The following is a 14,725-nucleotide window of genomic DNA, read 5'->3' as shown; positions in this document are numbered from 1 at the left end:
TAAACTGTGCTGAGACTCATTTGCTCTCTTCCCTTTCCTTATCCAAAGAGATTATGCATTCCACCTCCTTTTGCCTCTTTTTACTCCGTTGCTGTTTACCCTTTTACGAGTCACCTATTTTAGTATCCATAATCTTTTTATGCTACTCTCATCCCTTAATGAATCTGTTACTAGAAATCAAGAGACTTATAAAGACCAAGAATTTTGCTACTTTGAGTGTATTGAAGTTTCATTCAGTAGCATTGTCATTTTTGGAAAAAAAACTATATACTTTTCCTTATTAGCAAACCAGCCATGTTTTAACCTACTTTCCATCACTAATACTGCTTTGCATTTGAAAAATGTTAATATCCAATGAAATTAAACCAAGCCAGCCTGTCTTTTAATTTTTTTTTCTTTCAGTCATGAAATGCATAATTACTGAAGCTGATTGCCTGGCTGACTCCATTATTAGATAACCCCAAAATGTCAAATGGTACTGTTTAAATTAGGTGAGCAAAGCAGAATGACTAGTCCCACTTAGGAAACTTGTGAACCATTATACAATCCGTGAAAAGAAGAAAGAAGCTTATAGGAATTTCACAGTTTGAAATCAATAATTGGGTTTTAGTTCCTGTATTTACTTTTTTTTTTTCACCTCATTTCCATTTAGTTACTGGAAACCAATACATTCAGAAGGAAAAATTAAACTCTCTTGACATCATGAACCTTCCTGCAGTTGGGTCATGACACTGGGGAATTAGATGACCAATGTAGGGCATTTAAAATGTAATCCTTTACCCTCTGTTTTCTTACATGAGGTCCTCAGTACTCAAAGTTAATCACCAATGTTGCTTGCTTGGGTTTTGTTCATTTATTTTGGTTGTTTTTAAATCCTACTCAGTTATGTTTCCATTATTATTAACTTCACATGGAAAATGAAAGTTGGTTCTTCTGTTCTTTCTACTCATAATTCAAGCAGAATTTACATAAAGAGATGTTAAAACTGGAATCTTATGATTAGTGCTATACTACTACTAAGATTAGCAGACTTTTTCAAAGAAATAAATCATTCTAATCAGATATTGCTTATTCAGAAGAGCACTGTTTCAGGGGACATATTCTATTTCAGGTGGTTCTAAAAATGCCCATACTATAACTGGCCTAGTTAATAATAGAAAGTAAATTAGAAAAGTAAGCCTTAAGAGTTTAGTGACTAATAGCTCTGAGTAAGTGCAATTTTGTACCCAAAATAGTTTCCTAAACAATAGAAATTGTTAAAATGGGGAAGAAGCTGGCAAGATAAAAAGACTTAAAAAACGTGACTCCAAAGCAACCATAAATTTTCCAAGGGAGCTACTCTATAGTCATTTGTCTTTTGGCAATGCTCCCAAGCAATGCACATCCTTTTAAAGTTCCGAAGTGAAGGGATATTATAATGAAATTTTGGTGTTTGACATCATTTAGGTATGAATTAGCTGTCTTTCTGAGGAAATTCAAAGGAAAGGGGACAAGGGAGCTCCAATCCAAATATCGCCCTGTCTGGGAAGTCTTTCTAAATGCCCCTACACAATTAGTTCTGTTTTTCTGGGCTTCCTTAGCACTTTTCTCAAGCTTCTTTAAAAGTATTTTTAATGCTGCATGATGAGTGATGTACGAATTTGCTTTCCCTACAAGACAGAAGCTCGACTTTTTTAAGTATAGAAATTAGTATTAGTCAATTTTGTATTTCCAGAGCCTCATTCTTTACCTAGCACTCATTAAATTCAACAAATATATATATATATATATCATCTATCATGAACTCATAATCTAGCAGAATTCCTAGAAAATGCCTCATTTTTTCCAATTCCAAATTAAAAAATATTGGCTTGTCCCTGGTCCTAGGACCTAGTTAGGGTTTTTTTTAAAAAAATTATTCTCTTAATATAATTAACTTTACCAAAAAAATCAATTTCAAGTAGCGGTATAATGATGTGGCTATACCAACATACAAAAAGCTGAGGTATTGGCCCATGATGAGGGTAAATTTTTCTTTTATATTTAAAGTGTCATCCTAAAAAATAAACCAATAAAAATAAAGTGTTCATCCTGCTGAAATTATAAATATTCAGTATGTGAACTATTTTCCCTATACTGATATTAGAAGCATACCAAATATTTATTTCCATATAATATATAAGAATAATTCCAATAGATTTTGGGAGTTCTGGTTCATAGTCACAGGGTTGCAAACTAGGTTATAAATCTAAACTAATTTATACATCTTTCTTTCTAACATTAGCAATATGCTAATGATTCAAAGTACATGGAAATGATTTAAAAATTATAAAGTATCACACCATGAGGCCTTCAAAACAGGAAGAGCTAAGTTTTAAGTCTCTGAAAACAAGACATGAATAATAAAGTTTCAGATCCCAAATCCCAGGGAATAATCGGCTATAAGAGTTGATCTATTACTTCAATTCATTTCACATGTATGGCTATAGATCTTTCACTGAATATACAGCATATTGGCCTGAGTTACTACAGTTTGAGCCTTTGTTTCTCATGAAAGAAATGGTTTACATTCTAGAAACTATTGCAACATCTCTGGGGAAATCATATAAGATCCCAGCTATGAGCAAAAGTAATCTATACATGATATAAAGAAGAATAAATATTGTTAATGATGGGTCAAGTACATTTGGTAATAAGTTAGAGATCTTTTATTTATTGTAGGCTAATAATCTATCATATTGTTAAATTACAAATGAAAACAATCTCCGAATATTTTGTCAATGACTTCCTAATTAACAGAACTGCCCTACATGCTTTATTAAATGGGGAGCTGATGGAAACTTCAAAAAAGCTCAAAATATGTAGAGACTTTTTGAGTACTTAAACCAGAATAGAAATTATACAATGTAATTTCCTAAGTATATGTATCCAAAATTTCTAGTTTCACAAATTACAAAAGCATGTAAGAAAAATGAAGATTATATAAATATATATATATATATATATATATATATATATATATATATATAATTTAAACTTCTAGAAGAAATGGCTACCTTTTCCTTTGGTTGGAGTAACTGGAGTGTGACCTATATCACCAATCGAAAAGCACAAGATGATACATGAATTTATTAATACTCTTCCTCTTCTATACCTCAGATTTTGGGGGAAAAAGATGAGAAATTGCATTCACATGCTTTCTGATGCAAGAAGTTTATGACACTAAAGATAAAAACAATCAGTAAAGACCACACATTTAATGTCATTATATTGAAGCATTTTAAGAAATTGTTAGGCCTAGATTTTTCAGGTTAGGTCTTTTTCAATTAAAACAAAATATTTTTTGTTATTATTTTATTTTAAAGTAGTTTTGACAGGAAAATACCTTATCATTTGTCAGGTCTCAACTAGATTGTCACCTAGTCCAGAAAGTGACACTCTAGAAAATACAATTTCCTTTGTTATGTACCCTTGTGCACAATATTTAAATAATACCAAAACAATTTATTTTAACTTTATAACTTTCTACTAGAATTGTAAGTTTAACAGGAGCAGGGACATGTTTGCAGCTGACTTGATATACTCCAGAGCCTTGAATTCAGAGGTTTATTTAAAAATAAAGAAATGATGAGTAGGCATGAAAGTCTGAACATCAGCCTCAAATGCAGTGTACTTGGTTCAGATATCTACCCATTACTCTTTATAAAATAACCAGTTCCAGCTCTGACATGTTAAAAGCTTGGAAGTCACCAGTGCAATCTTATATAAGAAAATGCTGAAAAAACTAAAAAAACATTTTTTTCTCACCATCCAGAGAACTGAGATTGCAAAGCAAACCAACACTGAAATCTGGACTGATGAGCAAATCTGGAGTCACAACCAACATTATGTTAGTTGGAGTAGAAGCTGTGGAGCCAGGAGCTGGAAACAAGTATTTAAGTGGTAATTATGATGAAATGGTAGAGAATGAGTGTGGATAAACTTGAGAGGGAGAACCTAGCAATGTAGTCTTAGGATGGCCTCACACTTTTACAGATTTTAGCTACAGGAACCCATAAGCTCCTCATAATGAAGGCCCAAGAAAGATCTCCTTTTGCTGACAGGGGAAGGAGAAAAGAAATCATTATGTGATATGCCATATTATTCTTCATAACAAAATTATACTCCTGAGAGAAAAAGATTCCACCTTGGAGAAGGACGTTTCTCTAATTTTATCCTTCCTTTTTTCACTTAAGGGAGGAAAAAACTAACAAAGCTAAGAAACACTTGTAAAAGTCATAGCCTAGGCACAAGGCCCACTAAAACACAGAGGTTTAATTGTAAGGATATATAATGTATCCTTTCCATCACATAAGCATCACACCAACAGATTATACCTGAAAGAACTTCAAGACTTCAAGAAACAACTTCACTGAAGAGGAGTATTTAGGGATGATCAAATTCTAGAGGGAAGACAAAAGCAAGGACAAGAGTGATTTGTGGCCATTGGCATCCATAGGTACAGCAAATGTGATGCTCAGCCACACTCATTGGCCAGATTTTTTAAAGTATCTTCAACTCAAGTCCTATTTAGCTCAATTCCTATTATTTTATGAAAAATGTTCAAGAGGAAACATGTATTGACTTGATTAGCAGAACAAAGGAAAGAAACCTCAAATTGAAAGGACCAGTTTAGTTGCCCACCAAATTCTGAGAATCACCAGAAAGACTACCTGTGTTGAAGGCTCTAAGAGTTGGGATTAATTCCACATGAGAATCCACAAGTATCTCATTAATGTGTCCAAGATTGTTAAACACAATGTTTCCGTCAAGACTGAGCCAAGAGTAGAGTTCAAATTGTAATTATAGATATTTAAATCAATTATTTGAATAAATTATTAGTTGCTAAAAAATATTTAAATATAAAATCTTTGACAGGTTAAAAGTAAAGAGACAGAGAAAGATATACCATACTAATCCCAATTGGAAAGAAAACTAGAATAGTTGTATTAATTTTAGAAAAAAACAGTCATTAGAACAAGGAAAAGTAAATAAAAAGTGGCATTAGACAATGGTTAAGAGATCAATCATCAAGGAGACATAAAATTTCTAAACATTTACGCTCCTAACAGCAGAGCATAAAAGTACATGAGAAAAAAAAATGATACAACTGAAAAGGAGGAGAAAAGAAATTAACTAGGATATTTCAACATGCTTCTGTCAGTAATCAATATTAAGCTGGCAGAAAATCAGTAAAGATATAATTGACCTGCATAACATTAAACATTTTGATCTAATTGACACTTAGAGAATAATTCATGCAATAACATTAGAACACACGTTCTTTAGCTCACATGAAATCAAGATGGACATTACTCTGGTCTTTGAATAACACATTAACAAAGTTAAAACAATAGAAATAATACAAAGTAGATTTCTGAGGCCACAATTGAATTAAAGCGGAAATCAATAATATAAATATTGACAGAAAATTATTAAATATTTTAGAAGTATGTGACACACTTCGAAATGAACCATGGGTCAAAGATGAAGTCTTCGGAGAAATTTAAAGATATTTTTAACCAATGAAAATAGTTTTAACCATTAACATTTGTGGGATACAGTGAAATAAGTCTTTAGAGAAAATTTTGTGTCATTAAATGTATATATTAGAGAATAAGAAAGACCTAAAATCAATAATCTAACTTCTACTTTAGGAAACAAGATTTTTGAAAAGTAGATGCATCAAATAAGTAGAAGAAAAAGAAATAATAAAAATGAAGATAAATCAATGATATTGAAAATAAGTAAACAATAATTACTTCAGTGATACAAAGCTGATTCAACATTTGAAATTTAACCTATCATAATCCATCAAGTTAACAAGCCAAAAACAAAAGTTATATGGTTATATCAGCTGATGCATAAAAGGCATTTGAGATAATTCAACACCCATAAAAATTCTTAATGAACTACAAAGAGAAGGTAACTCCCTCAATTTTATAAAGAATACCTACACAAAAATCTGCATGTTTATAACATTTTTATTTAGAAATTTGAAATCAAAATTTCAAGCAAATAAGGCAAGCTGGCTTTTAATAGGTGAATGGATAAACAAATATGGAACATCCATACAGTGAGACATTATTTGAAGATTAAAAGAACTGGATTAGGGCGGCCCGAGTGGCTCAGCGGTTTAGCGCTGCCTTCAGCCCAAGGCATGATCCTGGAGACCTGGGATCGAGTCCCACGTCAGGCTCCCTGCATGGAGCCTGCTTCTCCTTCTTCTCTGTGTACTCTCATGAATCAATAAATAAAATCTTAAAAAAAAATAAATGGATTATAAAAGACTACAAAAAAATAGATAAATCTCAGATACTAAGTGAAAGAAGCTAGTATGGAAAGGCTATATGTTAGGAAGAGTCCAAAATACATTCTAGGAAAGATAAAACAATAGAGATGGGGTAGTTATTGCATCAGGTTCAAAAGGTGAAGCTCAGGGAATTTTTAGGGAAGAGAAAATATTCTGTATGATACTGAAATTGTAAATACATGGTACTGTACATTTGTCAGAAATCATAAAATTTTGCATCACAAGGAGTGAATTTTAATCTACCCAAATTAAAAATAATTTTGAAGGATACAAAATGTCAAGATGGAAAGCAGACAATGACTAAACAATCTAACTGTGTTACAAAAATAGGAAACAGTGTCACTTAAAGGGATGATGAATAAGGTATTGATCTAAGTAATGTTGGAAAACAGTGGATGGAGTCTAAGGTGAAAACTAAAGGCAAAAGGAGCAGGACATAAGTACTGTGCTCTAGTTGATAAAAGTATTTCCCATGGGGTATGACTAATAATTCTGATACTTCTACATACTGATACTAAAATTGAATACTTAAAAAAAAATATTGGTAGGTGGCAGGAACCAGATTTCTCACCATTTGAAGGGGAGGGAATAGACAAGCAAGGACAAAATATGTAAGTGAACCCTGTAATACTGCTTTAAAGTTGGAACCATCAGGATGAACTCATGTTCATCTTAATACATATAGAGGATACATATAGAAATATTTATGTATAAATTTGTTTATACACTGTATGTTTATACACATAGTCAATATATATACACATAGTCAATATATGCAACTTATTTCTTCTGTTAGTTGAGAGGGCTAGAAGTCTTAACACCTCAGCAGCAAGGAACATACCTGTGCCAATAGACTGGTTCCCAATTTTCTCAAATAAAAGGAGTCAGGGCTCCTTATTAAATGGATGATTCTAAAATTGCGGCAAGAAATATATAGAACGATACGGGGTTTCTTAAAGTGCCAGAAAGTTAGAATGTACTCCACAAAAACACGATGATGAGGCATGTCAGAGACAAAAAAGACAACTGAAAGAGCTTCTAATCACCAAAGCTAGAACAATTTGGATAACATAATAAATAAAGTAATTTGGCTTATAAACCAAAGTATTAAAAAAGTATCTATGGGCCAATACTAATATAAAAAGATAATGCAACCAGTAACAAATAGGAATAATAGACAAATTTTTAATTTAGAAGAATTCCAAATAATCTATGTAGAACCTCTACTCTCAAGGATCTGGAGAATTGTGATTCTCCATTCTTTGTGTAAGCTACACATTGTAACTTCCTTCCAAAGAGTACAGTATGGGTGGGGAGAAAGGGGAGATGGAGTCACTTTAGTGGAAAAACATGACAATTACTATCTCAACAAGGTGACCAAGATTAACATCAACAGTGATGTCATGTTCATAGTGTACCCTCAATCCACTGTGTTGAAAATGGCACAAAAACATGTAACTCCATTCTAACCAGCATACAAGTCTCAACTGAAGCATGTTCTACAAAATACTTGAACAGTACTTCTGAAATCTCTCAATAATCTAAGGCAGGTAATCTGAGAAATTTGTCGTAGCCAACAGTACCTAAGGAGAAATGGCTACTAAATGTAATATGGTACCCTGGATGGGATCCATGAATAGAACAAAGACTTTGGGTATAAATTAAGGAAATCTGAATAAAGTATGGACCTTACTTAATAATTTATTAACATTGATTTGTTAATATTAAGTTTGATATCCATTATCCAAGAGCAAACAATCCATGGATTAAGGCAATACAACACCTCAAAAGCAGTGGAGTTACCTCCTAAGGGATCTTGGGGCAAGAATGAGTTTAATTGAGCATTAGAGGGGGAGGGGCAAGACGGCGGCAGAGCAGGGTCTCCAGGTCACCTGTCCTCAGCAAATTACCTAGAAAACCATCCAATCATCCTGAAAACCTACGAATTCGGCCTGAGATTTAAAGAGAGACCAGCTGGAACGCTACAGTGAGAAGAGTTCGCGCTTCTATCAAGGTAGGAAGACGGGGAAAAAGAGATAAAGACACAAAAGGCCTCCAAGGGGGAGGGGCCCCGCGAGGAGCCGGGCTGAGGCCGGGGCGAGTGTCCCCAGGACAGGAGAGCCCCGGCCCGGAGGAGCAGGAGCTGCACCAACCTTCCCCGCGGAAAGGGGCTCCCCGGGAATTGGAGCAGGATCCCCAGAAAGGCGGGGATGCCCTCGGGCTCCCTGGGACAGTAACAGAGGAACTGCGCCCCGGGAGATGCGCCGAGCTCCCTAAGGGCTGCAGCGCTCGGCGGGACCCGGAGCAGCTCGGAGGGGCTCGGGCGGGGGCTCCGCGGAGGGGGCTGCGGGGCTCCGGGAACAGCTCGGAGGGGCTCGGGCGGCGGCTCCGCGGAGGGGGCTGCGGGGCTCCGGGAACAGCTCAGCGGCGGCGGCTCGGGCGGAGGAAGAAGCTCCGCGCGGAGGGGGCTGCGCGGCTCCGGGAACAGCTCGGAGGGGCTCGGGCGGCGGCTCCGCGGAGGGGGCTGCGCGGCTCCGGGAACAGCTCAGCGGCGGCGGCTCGGGCGGAGGAAGAAGCTCCGCGCGGAGGGGGCGGCGCGGCTCCGGGAACAGCTCGGAGGGGCTCGGGCGGCGGCTCCGCGGAGGGGGCTGCGCGGCTCCGGGAACAGCTCAGCGGCGGCGGCTCGGGCGGAGGAAGAAGCTCCGCGCGGAGGGGGCTGCGCGGCTCCGGGAGCAGCTCGGAGAGGCTCGGGCGGCGGCTCCGCGGAGGGGGCTGCACCGCCGGGAGCGCGAATCCAACAGCGCAGGCCCCGGAGCACAGGGCGCCGGGACACAGCCCAGGATCCGGCCTCCCCCGGGACAGGCAGAGGCCGGGAGGGCCCAGGACAGCAAGGACGCTCCTGCCTGGAACTGAGCAGATCAGCGGCCCCGCCCCGGAGCCCCCAGGCCCTGCAGAAGGAGAGCCCCGGAGCTACTGCGGGGGCTGACTCCAGGGTCCCAGAGCTGCCCCCGCCACTGTGGCGTCCTCCCGGGGCCTCACGGGGTGAACAACCCCCACCGAGCCCTGCACCAGGCAGGGGCAGAGCAGCTCCCCCAAGTGCTAACACCTGAGAATCAGCACAGCAGGCCCCTCCCCCAGAAGACCAGCGAGACGGACCAGTTCCAAGGGAAATCAAGGGACTTAAACTACACAGAATCGGAAGATACTCCCCCGTGGTTTTTTTTGTTTTTTGTTTTTTTGTTTTTGTTTTTGTTTTTTTGTTTTGTTTTGTTTTGTGCTTTTTTTTTTCTCTCTTTCTTCTTGATTTCTGATTGCTTCCCCCACCCCCCCTTTTTTCTTTTTTCTCCTTTCTTTCTTTTTCTTCTCTTTTTCCCCTATTTTTTTCTTCTTTCTCTTTTTTCTTTTTCTCTTTTCTTTCCTTCTCTCTCTTTTTCTCCTTTTCCCAATACAACTTGTTTTTGGCCACTCTGCACTGAGCAAAATGACTAGAAGGAAAACCCCTAAAAAAAAAGAATCAGAAACAGCCCACTCTCCCACAGAGTTACAAAATATGGATTACAATTCAATGTCAGAAAGCCAATTCAGAAGCACTATTTTACAGCTACTGGTGGCTCTAGAAAAAACCATAAAGGACTCAAGAGACTTCATGACTGCAGAATTTAGATCTAATCAGGCAGAAATTAAAAATCAATTAAATGAGATGCAATCCAAGCTAGAAGTCCTAACGACGAGGCTTGACGAGGTGGAAGAACGAGTGAGTGACATAGAAGACAAGTTGATGGCAAAGAGGGAAACTGAGGAAAAAAGAGACAGGCAATTAAAAGACCATGAGGATAGATTAAGGGAAATAAATGATAGCCTGAGGAAGAAAAACCTACGTTTAATTGGGGTTCCCGAGGGCGCGGAAAGGGACAGAGGGCCAGAATATGTATTTGAACAGATCCTAGCTGAAAACTTTCCGAATCTGGGAAGGGAAACAGGCATTCAGATCCAGGAAATAGAGAGATCCCCCCCTAAAATCAACAAAAACCGTTCAACACCTCGACATTTAATAGTGAAGCTTGCAAATTCCAAAGATAAGGAGAAGATCCTTAAAGCAGCAAGAGAAAAAAAGTCCCTGACTTTTATGGGGAGGAATATTAGGGTAACAGCAGACCTCTCCACAGAGACCTGGCAGGCCAGAAAGGGCTGGCAGGATATATTCAGGGTCCTAAATGAAAAGAACATGCAACCAAGAATACTTTACCCCGCAAGGCTTTCATTCAAAATGGAAGGAGAGATAAAGAGCTTCCAAGACAGGCAGGAACTGAAAGAATATGTAACCTCCAAACCAGCTCTGCAAGAAATTTTAAGGGGGACTCTTGAAATTCCCCTTTAAGAAGAAGTTCAGTGGAACAATCCACAAAAACAAGGACTGAATAGATATGATGACACTAAACTCATATCTTTCAATAGTAACTCTGAATGTGAACGGGCTTAATGACCCCATCAAAAGGCGCAGGGTTTCAGACTGGATAAAAAAGCAGGACCCATCTATTTGCTGTCTACAAGAGACTCATTTTAGACAGAAGGACACCTACAACCTGAAAATAAAAGGTTGGAGAACCATTTACCATTCAAATGGTCCTCAAAAGAAAGCAGGGGTTGCCATCCTTATATCAGATAAATTAAAATTTACCCCGAAGACTATAGTGAGAGATGAAGAGGGACACTATCTCATACTCAAAGGATCTATCCAACAAGAGGACTTAACACTCCTCAATATATATGCCCCGAATGTGGGAGCTGCCAAATATTTAAACCAATTAATAACCAAACTCAAGAAATACCTTGATAATAATACACTTATACTTGGTGACTTCAATCTAGCTCTTTCTACCCTGGATAGGTCTTCTAAGCACAATATCTCCAAAGAAACGAGAGCTTTAAATGATACACTGGACCAGATGGATTTCACAGATATCTACAGAACTTTACATCCAAACTCAACTGAATACACATTCTTCTCAAGTGCACATGGAACTTTCTCCAGAATAGACCACATACTGGGTCACAAATCGGGTCTGAACCGTTACCAAAAGATCGGGATAGTCCCCTGTATATTCTCAGACCATAATGCCTTGAAATTAGAACTTAATCACAACAAGAAATATGGAAGGACCACAAACACGTGGAGGTTAAGGACCATCCTGCTAAAAGATGAAAAGGTCAACCAGGAAATTAAGGAAGAATTAAAAAGATTCATGGAAACTAATGAAAATGAAGATACAACCGTTCAAAATCTTTGGGATGCAGCAAAAGCAGTCCTGAGGGGGAAATACATCGCAATACAAGCATACATTCAAAAACTGGAAAGATCTCAAATTCAAAAGCTCACCTTACACATAAAGGAACTAGAGAAAAAGCAACAAATAGACCCCACCCCCAGCAGAAGAAGACAGTTAATTAAAATTCGAGCAGAACTCAATGATATCGAGACCAAAAGAACTGTGGAACAGATCAACAGAACCAGGAGTTGGTTCTTTGAAAGAATTAATAAGATAGATAAACCATTAGCCAACCTTATTAAAAAGAAGAGAGAGAAGACTCAAATTAATAAAATCATGAATGAGAAAGGGGACATCACTACCAACACCAAGGAAATACAAACGATTTTAAAAACATATTATGAACAGCTCTACGCCAATAAATTAGGAAATCTAGAAGAAATGGACGCATTCCTGGAAAGCCACAAACTACCAAAACTGGAGCAGGAAGAAATAGAAAACCTGAACAGGCCAATAACCAGGGAGGAAATTGAAGCAGTCATCAAAAACCTCCCAAGACACAAGAGTCCAGGGCCAGATGGCTTCCCAGGGGAATTCTATCAAACGTTTAAAGAAGAAATCGTACCTATTCTACTAAAGCTGTTTGGAAAGATAGAAAGAGATGGAGTACTTCCAAATTCGTTCTATGAGGCCAGCATCACCTTAATTCCGAAACCAGACAAAGACCCCACCAAAAAGGAGAATTACAGACCAATATCCCTGATGAACATGGATGCAAAAATTCTCAACAAGATACTAGCCAATAGGATCCAACAACACATTAAGAAAATTATTCACCATGACCAAGTAGGATTTATCCCTGGGACACAAGGCTGGTTCAACACTCGTAAAACCATCAATGTGATTCATCATATCAGCAAGAGAAAAACCAAGAACCATATGATACTCTCATTAGATGCAGAGAAAGCATTTGACAAAATACAGCATCCATTCCTGATCAAAACCCTTCAGAGTGTTGGGATAGAGGGAACTTTCCTCGACATCTTAAAAGCCATCTACGAAAAGCCCACAGCAAATATCATTCTCAATGGGGAAGCACTGGGAGCCTTTCCCCTAAGATCAGGAACAAGACAGGGATGTCCACTCTCACCACTGCTGTTCAACATAGTTCTGGAAGTCCTCGCCTCAGCAATCAGACAACAAAAAGACATTAAAGGCATTCAAATTGGCAAAGAAGAAGTCAAACTCTCCCTCTTCGCCGATGACATGATACTCTACATAGAAAACCCAAAAGCCTCCACCCCCAGATTGCTAGAACTCATACAGCAATTTGGTAGCGTGGCAGGATACAAAATCAATGCCCAGAAATCAATGGCATTTCTATACACTAACAATGAGACTGAAGAAAGAGAAATTAAGGAGTCAATCCCATTTACAATTGCACCCAAAAGCATAAGATACCTAGGAATAAACCTAACCAAAGAGGTAAAAGATCTATACCCTAAAAACTATAGAACACTTCTGAAAGAAATTGAGGAAGACACAAAGAGATGGAAAAATATTCCATGCTCATGGATTGGCAGAATTAATATTGTAAAAATGTCAATGTTACCCAGGGCAATTTATACGTTTAATGCAATCCCTATCAAAATACCATGGACTTTCTTCAGAGAGTTAGAACAAATTATTTTAAGATTTGTGTGGAATCAGAAAAGACCCCGAATAGCCAGGGGAATTTTAAAAAAGAAAACCTTAGCTGGGGGCATCACAATGCCAGATTTCAGGTTGTATTACAAAGCTGTGGTCATCAAGACAGTGTGGTACTGGCACAAAAACAGACACATAGATCAATGGAACAGAATAGAGAACCCAGAAGTGGACCCTGAAATGTACGGCCATCTAATATTCGATAAAGGAGGAAAGACTATCCATTGGAAGAAAGACAGTCTCTTCAATAAATGGTGCTGGGAAAATTGGACATCCACATGCAGAAGAATGAAACTGGACCACTCTCTTTCACCATACACAAAGATAAACTCAAAATGGATGAGAGATCTAAATGTGAGACAAGATTCCATCAAAATCCTAGAGGAGAACACAGGCAACACCCTTTTTGAACTTGGCCACAGTAACTTCTTGCAAGATACATCCACGAAGGCAACGAAACAAAAGCAAAAATGAACTATTGGGACTTCATCAAGATAAGAAGCTTTTGCACAGCAAAGGATACAGTCAACAAAACTAAAAGACAACCTACAGAATGGGAGAAGATATTTGCAAATGACATATCAGATAAAGGGCTAGTTTCCAAAATCTATAAAGAACTTATTAAACTCAACACCAAAGAAACAAACAATCCAATCATGAAATGGACAAAAGACATGAAGAGAAATCTCACAGAGGAAGACATGGACATGGCCAACATGCACATGAGAAAATGCTCTGCATCACTTGCCATCAGGGAAATACAAATCAAAACCACAATGAGATACCACCTCACACCAGTGAGAATGGGGAAAATTAACAAGGCAGGAAACAACAAATGTTGGAGAGGATGCGGAGAAAAGGGAACCCTCTTACACTGTTGGTGGGAATGTGAACTGGTGCAGCCACTCTGGAAAACTGTGTGGAGGTTCCTCAAAGAGTTAAAAATAGACCTGCCCTACGACCCAGCAATTGCACTGTTGGGGATTTACCCCAAAGATTCAGATGCAATGAAACGTCGGGACACCTGCACCCCGATGTTTCTATCAGCAATGGCCACAATAGCCAAACTGTGGAAGGAGCCTCGGTGTCCATCGAAAGATGAATGGATAAAGAAGATGTGGTTTATGTATACAATGGAATATTACTCAGCAATTAGAAACGACAAATACCCACCATTTGCTTCAACGTGGATGGAACTGGAGGGTATTATGCTGAGTGAAATAAGTCAATCGGAGAAGGACAAACAGTGTATGTTCTCATTCATTTGGGGAATATGAATAATAGTGAAAGGGAATATAAAGGAAGGGAAAAGAAATGTTGGGAAATATCAGGAAGGGAGACAGAACATAAAGACTCCTAACTCGGGGAAACGAACTAGGGGTGGTGGAAGGGGAGGAGGGCGGGTGTTGGAGGGGAATGG

This window comes from Vulpes lagopus, chromosome 15 (genome assembly GCF_018345385.1).
Source record: "Vulpes lagopus strain Blue_001 chromosome 15, ASM1834538v1, whole genome shotgun sequence".
Taxonomy (NCBI): Eukaryota; Metazoa; Chordata; class Mammalia; order Carnivora; family Canidae; genus Vulpes; species Vulpes lagopus.
This window is presented reverse-complemented; position numbering follows the sequence as displayed.